We start from the raw sequence: 12,407 nt of genomic DNA on the forward strand, positions 1-12,407 counted from the left end.
GTGAGTTCGAGCCCCGCATCGGGCTCTGTGCTGACAGCTCAGAGCCTGGAGCCTGTTTCCGATTCTGTGTCTCCCTCTCTCTCTGCCCCTCCCCTGTTCATGCTCTGTCTCTCACTGTCTCAAAAATATAAACGTTAAAAAAAAAATTAAAAAAAAAGAAAAAAAAAGAATTGCTTAAATTAGAAGCATGTTGTTATGGATATAATAGTTTCAAATAATGTATTTTTTACATTTTTTATTTTTTATTTATTTTTGAGAGAGAGAGAGAGAGAGAGAGAGAGAGAGAGAGAGAGAGAGACAGCACATGAGTGGGGGAAAGGCAGAGAGCGAGGGAAACACAGAATCCAAAGCAGGGTCCAGGCTCTGAGTTGTCAGCCACAGCCTGACGAGGGGCTCGAACTCTCCACAAATGAGATCATGACCTGAGCTGAAGTTGGACACTTAATTGACTGAGACACTCAGGCACCCCAATAGTTTCAAATAATATTTTAAAATATGTATTTGGGTACCTGAAAGGTAAAACTTGCAGCTAGATGAACATCCCAAGCAGGCTCTGTGCTGTCAGTGCAGAGCCCAGTGTGGAGCTCGATCTCACCAACTGTGAGATCACAGTCTGAGCCTAAATCAAGAGTCAGATGCCTAACTGACTGAGCCACCCAGGTGCCCCAATCATGGTATTATTTTTATACAGTGTTTTTTGATATGCTTTTCTACATATTATTAAATTTTGCATGAAATTTTAACTACTTATTGTAATAAATGCCATTATTTTGGGTATCATGAGGAAAGAGAAAAACACCACCATATAAATAATATACACCATCAATTATAAGATACACTTCAATTTTAGAGATCTTAAAATATATCTTATAATCAACAAAATATGGTAAGAGTATGTGCATCTTACAATCAATGAAATATTGTACTAAAAGTAACATTGCTAAGCCAAATTGCCAAATTGTTACCTATTGCAGTCTAAATAATTTAGACTCCATTGACAATGCAGGACAATAACTGCTTCTTCTTTCTGAAACAGTGCATATGAATCCTGGCCAATCTCATATGTTAAAAAATAGTATCTTTTAATATGTAGAAAAGACATTGGTATTCCTATTCTGAAGGATGCTCTAGATTTTTTTAAAATTTTTTTTTATTAAAATTTTTTTTAACGTTTATTTATTTTTGAGACAGAGAGAGACAGAGCATGAACGGGGGAGGGTCAGAGAGAGAGGGAGACAGAATCTGAAACAGGCTCCAGGCTCTGAGCTGTCAGCACAGAGCCCGACGCGAGGATCGAACTCACAGACCGCGAGATCGTGACCTGAGCCAAAGTCGGCTGCTTAACCGACTGAGCCACCCAGGCGCCCCTAGATTTTTTTTTAAAGTTTGCAACAAAAAATAAATGTGCTGAAACCCTGACAACCTTTGAGTTTATTTAGGGACCTTTCTAAAATTGAACTTTGGTTATTCAAAATCCTGTGTGATCTGGGGCCATTGATTTCATTATTTTAACATTCAGTTTCTCTTTTTGTAAGCTGAGGATAGTAATATATTATTCATGGATTTTTACAAGGATTAAATAAGATAATGAATGTAAAATATCTCTGGAACATAGTAGGTAATATCCATATAGTAGATATTATTATCGTTAATACTACAACTGCTATGATATCATGCTTATGGACACAGAATAATTTTAATGTATCACAACAATTTTTTTTTAATTTTTTTTAATGTTTATTTATTTTTGAGACAGAGAGAGACAGAGCATGAGCAGAGAAGGGGCAGAGAGAGAGGGAGACACAGAATGTGAAGCAGGCTCCAGGCTCTGAGCTGTCAGCATGTCAGCACAGAGCCCGACGCGGGGCTCGAACTCACAGACCGCGAGATCATGACCTGAGCCGAAGTCAGACGCTTAACCGACTGAGCCACCCAGGCGCCCCAGTCACAACAATTTTTTATTCAAAGTGCTAGTTTTAAGGCAATGAATGCATATATAATGACTAAGGAAAAAAAGACTCAATTTTGGGGGATGCTTTTCAATAATAGTAAGTATTATATTCAGATATCCAAAGTGATATCAGAGGTAGTTTTAATAAAACAATAATTATCACCCTGCAGTCTTATGGCTAAGATATATTTGTTCCATTAAGTTCTGATAAATCAAATCTAATAATAGTTTTACAGATTTGTTAAATTTTAGAAAAATAATATACATTTAGTTGCCTGAAACAAAATATCTTATTTATGCTGGAGTGTATTTCATAAACCAGAATAGGATTTAAAAGCTTACCTGCTAGGAGCTTGAAACACAATTTTAGAATGGCCATGTATTGACATATATTTTTATGGCATTGTCACTTTTTTCAAAGAAGGAGAGGTTATAAGGATATATATCTATTTATAATTTGCAAGCTCTTACATTTGGTTGGACATTTTCCTATAAAAATAGCAATAATTGTTACAATGATAAGAAAGGTCATAATTTCTGTGATTTATAGATTTGGTTAATGTGCTTTATTCTGTACTTCTGTATGTTGTTAACATCGATAAAAAAAATTCTAGCCTCTTGAGAAGTATAGGTCCTGATATCGTTACATTTGTATTGTGGCTATATACCAGACACTCTAATAAATGATTTAAAGACATTATTTTGTTTAATTCTTATGATAAGTCTTTGAGGTAAAAAATATTATTATACATACTTCATACAGAAAGAAATGACTCTTAGATATTTTTTTTTTCCTCAGTAGTGGACCTTATCTCACTATATATATGTCTTTTGACATATTATACATACTTTATATAAGACTATATAAATAATTACATATTCTTTACCTGTTTTGTATAGTACTACTAATCATTTCATTTATCCATTCACTCACTCATATATTCATGCCACTAAATAAGAAACTTTCATTTTCCAAAACTGTATAAAGGGTTAAGGACACACTTGTGAGTAAGGGGGGGTGTGAAGTTTATTTTTTTAAAAAGGGAATTAAATTTAAAACTGATAAGAAATTATAATTAATATCATAAAGTAGAAAGGACGTGGAGTTTTATGAGCTTGTCTCTTTTATAGGTCAAGATTTTAGCCATCAATTAGAAAATCCATGTTAAAGGGTTTTACCAGAAAATTTTAGAAGTTTACAGTAATATAGAAGAAAATGAAACCAAGCCTGGATGCTACACATTTGAAAAAAAAAAAATGTTCTTGAGGCAAATTACCTTGAGCCTACTAATCTAGGGTGTAGAATGGTAGAATTTAACACAGCTTTATCAGAAGAATACAATACTTCACCACACAATCTCATCTCCCTAATGTCATTTTCCTTTCCATGATCATTTTCCATAAGTGGTCATATGAGAACCCCAGATTAAAGGGAATCTAGAGGGGCGCCTGGGTGGCTCAGTCGGTGAAGCGTCCGACTTCAGCTCGGGTCACGATCTCGCGGTCTGTGAGTTTGAGCCCCGCGTCGGGCTCTGGGCTGATGGCTCGGAGCCTGGAGCCTGCTTCTGATTCTGTGTCTCCGTCTCTCTCTGTCCCTCCCCCGTTCATGCTCTGTCTCTCTCTGTCTCAAAAATAAATAAAACATTAAAAAAAAAAAAATTAAAGGGAATCTAGAAAACTTTGTGTCCAGGAAGTTCTTTGTGATTAGGTGACTTTTGATGAATAGATATCTGAATTGAAGTAGGGGAGAAGGCATGTGGAAATTTAAGAATAGACATGGCAGACAGAGAGAACCACAAGTGCAAATGAAGGGGGGGCGGAGAATCTTAACAGTATTACAATGACATTGATACTTTGGAGGCTTATGGAAATGAATAGTCAATATTTATACTAACATTGAGCACACACTAGGCAGGAAGGCAAATATGACCATCAACAGAATGTTGGAGTAACAATGGTTTTCTAAAATGATGGATGTAAGAATTATCTCCTTGTTTAAAATTTTAAACATTTTGAAACAAAATATGTTGGTTAAAAAATGAAAGTGTCTAGGGGTGCCTGGGTGGCTCAGTCAATTAAGTGTGGGGCTCTTGGTTTCAGCTCAGGTCATGGTCTCACAGCTTCCTGGGTTCAAGCCCCACATCATTAGGCTCTGCACTGGCAGCGTGGAGCCTGCTTCGGATTCTCTCTCTGTGCCCCTCCCCAACTCGTGCTGTCTCTGTCTCTCTAAAAATAAATAAATAACCACATTTAAAAAAAATAAGACTGTCTATATCTTCTGGAGTCTTATTCCCTTTGTTTAGCTTGAGAGAGAGGAATAATTACCATAACGGTTTCTTACGTATGTCTTTTGAAATAGGAAAATAGCCTATATTTCTTGCATAAATTTAAAAAATTCAAGCACATTAAATATTTGTAATAAAAATGAATTTTTGAGTTCCATACCTCCAAGTATCTGAGCACATCTAAGCTGGGATTCAGAAATTGCATTTTAAACAAGCACCGTAGGTAATAATGTTGCAGGTGGTTCAGGAATTGGATTTTGAGCGACACTGGCAAAAGCAGTGGAAAGCCAACAGCTATTTGAGGTAGAAATTAGCACAGAGAGTAGGATTGATCACACTAGTAAACAATGGGCAATTGTGGTGAGAAAGGAAGTAGAGTGAACTGAAAACCAAACAGCTTTCATGGCCTTGGTAAGAAACCAGAGGAAAAAAAGTGAGTGGAGAGTCCTTCTAACCTCAAAATCTGTATTCCTCCAGCTTTTTTTTTCAAGATTGCTTTGGCTTTTGGGTGTCTTTAGTGATTACATACACATTTTAGGATTATTTGTTCTAGTTCTCTGAAAAATACTATTGGTATTTTGATAAGGATTACATTGAATGTTAGATTGCTTTGGGAAGAATAGATATTTTAATATTTGTTCTTCCAACCTATGAGTATGAAATATCTTTCCATTTCTTTGTGTCATCTTCAATTTCTTTTGTGTTTTATAATTTCCAGAGTACAGGTCTTTCACGTCTTTGGTCAGGTTTATTCCTAGGTATCTTATTATTTTTGATGCATTTGTAGGTGGGATTTTTTTTTTCACTTTCTGCTGCTTCACTATTGGTGCATAGAGATGCAGCAGATTTCTGTACATTGGTTTTGTATCCTGTGACTTTACCGAATTCATTTCTGGTAGTTTTTGGTGGAGTCTTTCCGATTTTCTACATATAGTGTAATGTCTCCTGCAAATAGTGAAAGTTTGACTTCTTTACTGATTTGAATGCTTTTTATTTCTTTTTGTTACCTGATTGCTATAGCTAGGGCTCCCAGGACTATGTTGAATAAAGATGGTGAGACTGGGCATCTTTTCCTTACTCCTAACCTTAGAGAAAAAGCTCTTATATTTTCACCATTAAAGATGATGTTAGCTATCATTTTTTTTTCATATTATGTGTGGGTATGTTTTCTCTAAAGTTACTTTATTGAGGGTTTTTATCATGAATGGATATTGTATTGTCAAATGCTTTTTCTGCATCTATTGAAATGATCATATGGTTTTTATTTATTGTCTGACTGATGTGATGTATCATGCTTGTGAATATTGAACCACTCTTGCAACCCAGGAAAAATTCCACTAGGTCATGGTGAGTGTTTTTTTTTTTTAAATGTATTTTTGGATTTGGTTTGCTATTTATTGTTGAGGATTTTTGCATCTATGTTCATCAGAGTTCTCTTTTTTTGTGGCATCTATTCGGATTTGATGTCAGAGTAATGCTGGCTTTATAGAATGAATTTGAAAGTTTTCCTACAATATCTATTATTTGGAGTAGTTTGGGAATAATATGTATTAACTCTTTTTTAAATGTTTTGTAGAATTTGCCTATGAAGCCATCTGGTCATGGACTTTGGTTTATTGGGAGGTTTTGATTAGTGATTCAATTTCTTGGCTGCTAATAGGTTTGTTCAAGTTTTCTATCTCTTCCTATTTCAGTTTTGGTAGACTATATGTTTCTAGAAAAGTATCCATCCAATTTTTTGGCATATAGTTTTTCATAATATTCTCTTGTAATTGTGTTTATTTTTGTGGTTTTTGTTGGTTGTTATTTCTCTTCTCTCACTTGTGATTTTATTTGTTTGAGTCCTCTCTCTCTCTCTCTTTTGAAGTTTGTTTATTCATTTTAGGGAAAGAGCATGAGTGAATGTGTGCACGAAGAGGGAAAGGGCAGAGAGAAAGGGAGAAAGAATCCCAAGCAGGCTCTGCCCTGTCAGTGCAGAGCCTGATATGGGGTTTGAACTCACAAACCATGAGATCATTACCTGAACTGAAATCAATAGTTGGATGCTTAACTGACTGAGCCTCCCTTCTCCCTCCCTCTCTCTCTCTCTCTCTCTCTCTCTCTCTCTTTTGATAAGCCTGGGTAGAGATTTATCAATTTTATTTATTTTTTCAAAAAAACCCAGCTCCTGGTTTTAAAGACCTGTTGTATTGTTTTTTAGTTTCTATATCATTTTTGATTTAATATTTATTCTTTCCTTCCTTCTGCTGGTTTTAGGTTCCGTTTGTTGTTCTTTTTCTAGCTCCTTTAGGTATAAGGTTATGTTCTTTATTTGAAAATTGTCTTGCTTCTTTTTAAAGTTTATTTATTTATTTATTTTGAGAGAGAGAGAGAGTGTGTGAGGGGATGGGGATAGGAAGAGAGAGGGAGAGAGAGAGAATCCCAAGGAGGTTCCATGATGTGGAGTCCAATGTATGACTCGAACTCATGAACTGCAAAATCATGACCTGAGCCAAAATCAAGAGTTGGATGTTTAACTTACTGAGCCACCCAGGTGCCCCGAAATTCTTCTTCCTTCTTCAGATAGGCTTGTATTGCTATAAACTTCCCTCTTAAAAACTCTTTTGCTGCATCACAAAGGTTTTGGACGATTATGTTTTCAATTTCATTTGTTTTCATGTAAATTTCAATTTATTCTTTTATTTTCTAGTTAATGCAATCATTGTTTAGTAGCACGTTCTTTAACCTCCGTGTATTTCTGGTCTTTCCAAATTTTTTCTTGTGGTTGACTTCTAGTTTCATAGTGTTGTGGTCAGAAAAGATGCGTGCTATAATTTGATCTTTAATTTGTTGATGCTTGTTTTATGGCCTAACATGTTATCTATTCTGGAGAATATTTCATGTGGATTTGAAAAAAATATGTAGGGGCCCCTGGATGGCTCAGTCAGTTAAATGCCTGACTCTTGATCTTGTCTCGGGTCATGATCTCATGGTTCATGAATTCGAGCCCTGCATTGGGCTCTGTGCTGTCAGTACAGAGTCTGCTTCAGATCCTCTATCCCCCTCTCTCTCTGTACCTCCCCACTCCGGCTCTCTTTCTCTCTCAAAAATAAAATAAACATTAAAAAATAAGAGTAAAGAATGTGTATTTTGCTGTTTGGGGTTAGAATGTTCTGAATATATCTGTTAAATCTTTCTGGTCTGGTGCATTATTCAAAATGATCGTTTCCTTGTTTATTTTCTGTTTTGATGATCTGTCCCTTGATGTAAGTGGAGTGTTAAAGTCCCCTACTGTTTTTGTATTATTCAAAGTGTTCCTTTTTTTCATTATTAACTATTTTATGTATTTGAGTTTTTCCATGTTGGGTGCATAAATACTTACAATTGTTATATATTCTTGTTGGATTGCCCCCTTTATTATTATCTAATGTCCTTCTTTGTCACTTATTACAGGTCTTTGTTTTAAAGTCTATTTTGTCATGTATAAGAATTGCTTCTCTGGCTTTCTTTGGACATCCATTTGCATGATGAATGTTTCTCCATCCTCTCACTTTCAATCTCCAAGTGTCTTTAGGTCTAAAATGAATCTCTTGTAAGAAGCCTATAGATGAATTGTGTTTTTTATCCATTTTGACACCCTATGCTTTTTTTTTTAAGTTTATTTATTTATAAATTTTTTTAAATATTTATTTTTGAGAAAGAGAGAGACAGAGCATGAGTGGGGGAAAGGGTCAGAGAGAGAGTGAGACACAGATCAGCACAGAGCCCCATGTGGGGCTCAAACCCACAAACTGTGAGATAATGACCTGAGCCGAAGTCAGACTCTTAACTGCCTGAGCCACCCAGGCACCCCCTTTTTTTCTTTTTAAGTTTATTTATTTTTGAGAGAGAGAGAGGGAGAGAGACAGAGCATGATTGGGAGAGGGACAGGGAGAGAGGAGACACTGACAACCCTATGTCTTTTGATTAGAGCACTTGGTCCGTTTGTGTTCAAAGTAATTATTGATAAATGTTATTTATTTTCATGGTTGTTCTTGAAGTTCTTCTCTAATTCTTTCTTCTGTCTTCCCTTTTTCATGGTTTTCTGGTTTTCTTCAGTGATATATTTGGATTTCTTTCTCTTTATTCTTTGCATATTTATTAGAGTTTTTTGATTTGTGTTTACCATTAGATATATGTATAATCTGCATATAGCTGTCTATATTATGTTGATGGTTGTTTAAGTTTGAATCCATTCTTTACTCCTCTCCTCCCCACATTTTAGTTTCGGTGTCTTATTTTACATCCTGCTTTTGTGTTTTGTACCTTCATACAGTCACTTTTGGTCTTTCCTTTTTGCTAAAAGTTCCCTTTAATATTTCTTACAGGGCTGGTTTAATGGTCATACTTTCCTTTTGCTTGCGTTTGTCTCTCCTTCTTATCTGAATGATAGCCTTGCTGGATAGAATATTCTTGGCTGCAGATTTTTCCCATTCAGCACTTTAAATCAATCATGCTACTCCCTTCTGGCTTAGAATGTTTCTGCTGAAAAATCTAATAGCCTTATGGGATTTCGCTTGCATGTAACTGTCTTATTTTGTGTTGTGGCTTTTACAATTTTTTATCTACCACTATATTTTGTCATTTAATTGTAATATGTCTTTGTGTCAGTCTGCTCTTACTGATTTTGTCGGAGGTTCTCTGTGACTCCTGGATCTGAATATGTTTCCCACCCCAGATTAGGGAAGTTATCAGCTACTATCTCTTCAGATAAATTTTCTGCCTCCTTTTCTCTCTTATTCTTCTTCTGGGACTCCTATAACGCAAATGTCATTACATTTGATGTGGTCACTGAGTTCCCTAAGTCTATTCTCGTTTTAAATAATTTTTTTTCTCTTTTTTTCAGCTTGATTACTTTGCATTACTCTCTCTTCTAGGTCATTAGTTCATTCTCTGTTTCTTTCAGCCTGCCGTCATTCCAACCAGTGTGTTTCTCATTTTGTTTATTGAGCCCTTATCTCTGCTGCATTATTCCTTATCCCTGTGTAAAGGGTCTCATTGATGTCGTCCACTCTTTTCTCAAGCCCAGTGAGTATCTTTATGATCATTACTTTAAATTCTCTATCAGGCATATTAATTATATCTGTTTCACTTAGGTCTTTGGCCATGGCTTTTTTTCTGTTCTTTCATTTGGACAAATTCCTCTGTCTTCCCATGTCGCCTCGTTTCTGTGCCTGTTTCTCTGTGTTAGGAAAGTCAGCGTGTCTACTGTTCTTGAGGGTAATGGCCTTATGAAAAGATATCCTTTAGTGCCTTTGAAGTACAGTATCTCCTATTCCCCAGGTCCTTGTGCTTCAGGGAATGTTTCCAATGTGTATTGCATGTGCTTGGCTTTTGTGTTCTGGCTGCTTTATCCTTCAGGCCAGTCATCTGCAGAGGCCTGTTGTAGCAGTGTTTGGTCCTTGATCTGAATGTGGCATATTAACTACATGTGCTCTGTCTACTTGTGAAATGACACCTGTCACCAGCACCACTGGGAGCAAGGCCCTGCAAAACTTCCTGGTCAGGAGATGCAGTGTGCGTGGACATTTGGACTGGTCTTCTCAGGAAGGGAACACACTGTGCTGGGACTGAAGTGAGTGTGACTGAGAAGGTCAGTTTCACCAGAGAGTGGGGTGCAGAGCTTAGTGTAAACAAGTTAGGTAGCAAGTGTCAGCGCTGCACTGGTTCCCACAGGTGTCCCCGAGGGGAGTGGGAGGGAAATGGCACTTGCTAGTTCTTTGAAACTGGAGGGGTCTTTCTGTGAATGCTTCTTCTCTGGGACATGCTCTGAGATGAGCAAATAACCTCCCCACTGTGTGCCCCAGTTGCTCTTTAGATCACTGTTTCCACACTGTATGTCTGTAAGATGTTTGCTCTGCCTTTCCCTCAAGACTAACTCTAATGCCTCAGCTAAGCCCTCTGATCTTTAGAACATCAAGGTTTAAGCCCTGCTGGTTGTAGGAACAGGAAATTCAGCCCCACTCAGTTTCTAAGCCAATTGCTATGGGGATTCATTTCCCTGGTGCACTCCTCTGTGTGCTAACCTGTCTCTTGCTCTTCTCTAGGATGGTCGCTCCCTTCCCACTGCGGTGGCCGTGACCCATTTCTCTCCCAAACCATGTCTCTGCATTTCCTACCTTCTTTGATGTGGCCTCTTCCTTACCTTTAGTTGTGGAGGTTGTTCTTCCAGTCTTCAGGTCAATTTCTGTGGTACTTGGAATGATATGATAGTTATCTATCTGTATTTGTGGGACAAGGTGAGCCTAAGGAGCTCGTACTCCTCCACCATCTTCCCCTCTGTCTTTTATGACTATATTTTAGAGAAGTTTTACATTTACAACGAAACTTGAGAGGAAAGTATAGAGGTTTTTCGTATGCTCCCTGTACCTGCATAGCCTCCCCATTATCAATATCACTTACAAGTGTAGTACATTTATTATCAAAGATGAGCCTACACTGACACATCATACTCACCAGAAGTCCATAGTTTGTCTTAGGGTTCACTCTCGGAGTTATACTTTCTGTGGATTTGGACAAATATACAATGATAATATCATACAGAGTAGTTTCAATGCTCTACAGTCGTCTGTACTCTGCCTATTCATCGCTCCCCTCCCCCTACAACAACCATTGGTATTTTTATTGTCTCTATTATTTTGCCTTTTCTAAAATGAGTTTTCTAGACTCTAGTTAGAGTCACATAGTGCTGTAGCCTTTTTTAATTGCCTTCTTTCACTTCTTAATGTGCCCTTAAAGTTTCCTCATGTCTTTTCATGGCTTGATAGCACATTTCTTTTCACTGCTGAATAATGTTCCATCATCTGGGCGTGTCACACTGTGTTTACCCATTCAGCTCCTGAAGGGCATATTGTTTGATTATAAATTTTAACAGCTATGAATCAATCTGCTATAAATATCCATGTACAGGTCTTTGTGAGGACATAAGTTTTCAACTTCTTTTGGTAAGTGCCAAGGATTGCAATTACTGGATCTTGTGGTAAGAGTATGTTTAATTTTGTTAGAACCTGCCAAACTGCCTTCTAAAGTGGCTGCATCATTTCGTATCCCCACCAGCAATGTGTGATATTTCCTCTTGCTTCACATCCTCACCACTGTTTGGCATTGTCAGTGTTTCAGAGTTTGGCAGCCCTAACAGGTGTATCTCACTGTTGTTTTATTTGCATTTCCCTAATGACGTACGATGTAGAGCATTGTACATGTTTATTTGGCATCTGTGTATCTTCTTCGGTGAGGTACCTCTTAAGGTTTTTGGCCTATATTTTAAATAGGGTGGCTTTTCTTCTTATGGTTGAGTTTTAACCGCTCTTTGAATATTTTGGGTAATAGTCCCTTATCAGATGTGTTGTACAATCGTTTCCTTCCAGTTTGTGTCTCGTGTTCTCGTTCTCTTGATGTCATTACAGAACAGTTTTTAATTTTAAGGCAGTTCATTCAGATTATCAACTCTTTGTTCCATTGGTAATGTCTTCAGTGTTTCTTGAAAAAGGCATCAGTCTACCCAAAGTCACAAAGTCATCTGAGTTTTCTCCCTTGTGATCTTGTAGGTGTTTTATAGTTAGGTGTTTCACATTTGGCCTATGATACATTTTGAATTCATTTTTATGAAGTGTGTAAGGTCTGTGTCCAAAGTCATTGTTTTTGCATATAAATGTTCAGTGTTAACACCTTTTGTTGAGAAGACTGTCTTTGATCCATTGTGTTTTCTTTGCTCCTTTGTCCAAGATCAGTTGACTCTATTTATGGTGGCCTATTTCTGAGCTCTCTAATCTTTTTTCATTAATATATTTGCTTATTCTTTTGCCTGTACCACGCTATCTTGATTACTGTAGCTTTATGGTAAGTCTAAGGCCTTAATTTTCTGCTATAAAAATAAGAAACAGTATAAGTACGTTAATGTGATTTTTATTATTGTAGATGAAATTCAGAAGAGTTTTTGAAAAGAGATAAGATATTTTATTACATACAATATTTAAAAATTGTTTTATTTGAAGACAATGTAGGATCACCTAAGATCTTTCTAACATGTCCTGGATAACTTTTTCAGAATTTGCTCAAAGTATTTAACCCGGGGGGGGGGGGGGGCGGGGAGTGTTACATTCAGTGGTTCAGGTCACATATAATTACTCCTGGATGAATGCTAGAAGTTTGTG

This window comes from Panthera pardus, unplaced genomic scaffold, assembly GCF_024362965.1.
Source record: "Panthera pardus isolate Hobbes unplaced genomic scaffold, ASM2436296v1 HiC_scaffold_13, whole genome shotgun sequence".
Taxonomy (NCBI): Eukaryota; Metazoa; Chordata; class Mammalia; order Carnivora; family Felidae; genus Panthera; species Panthera pardus.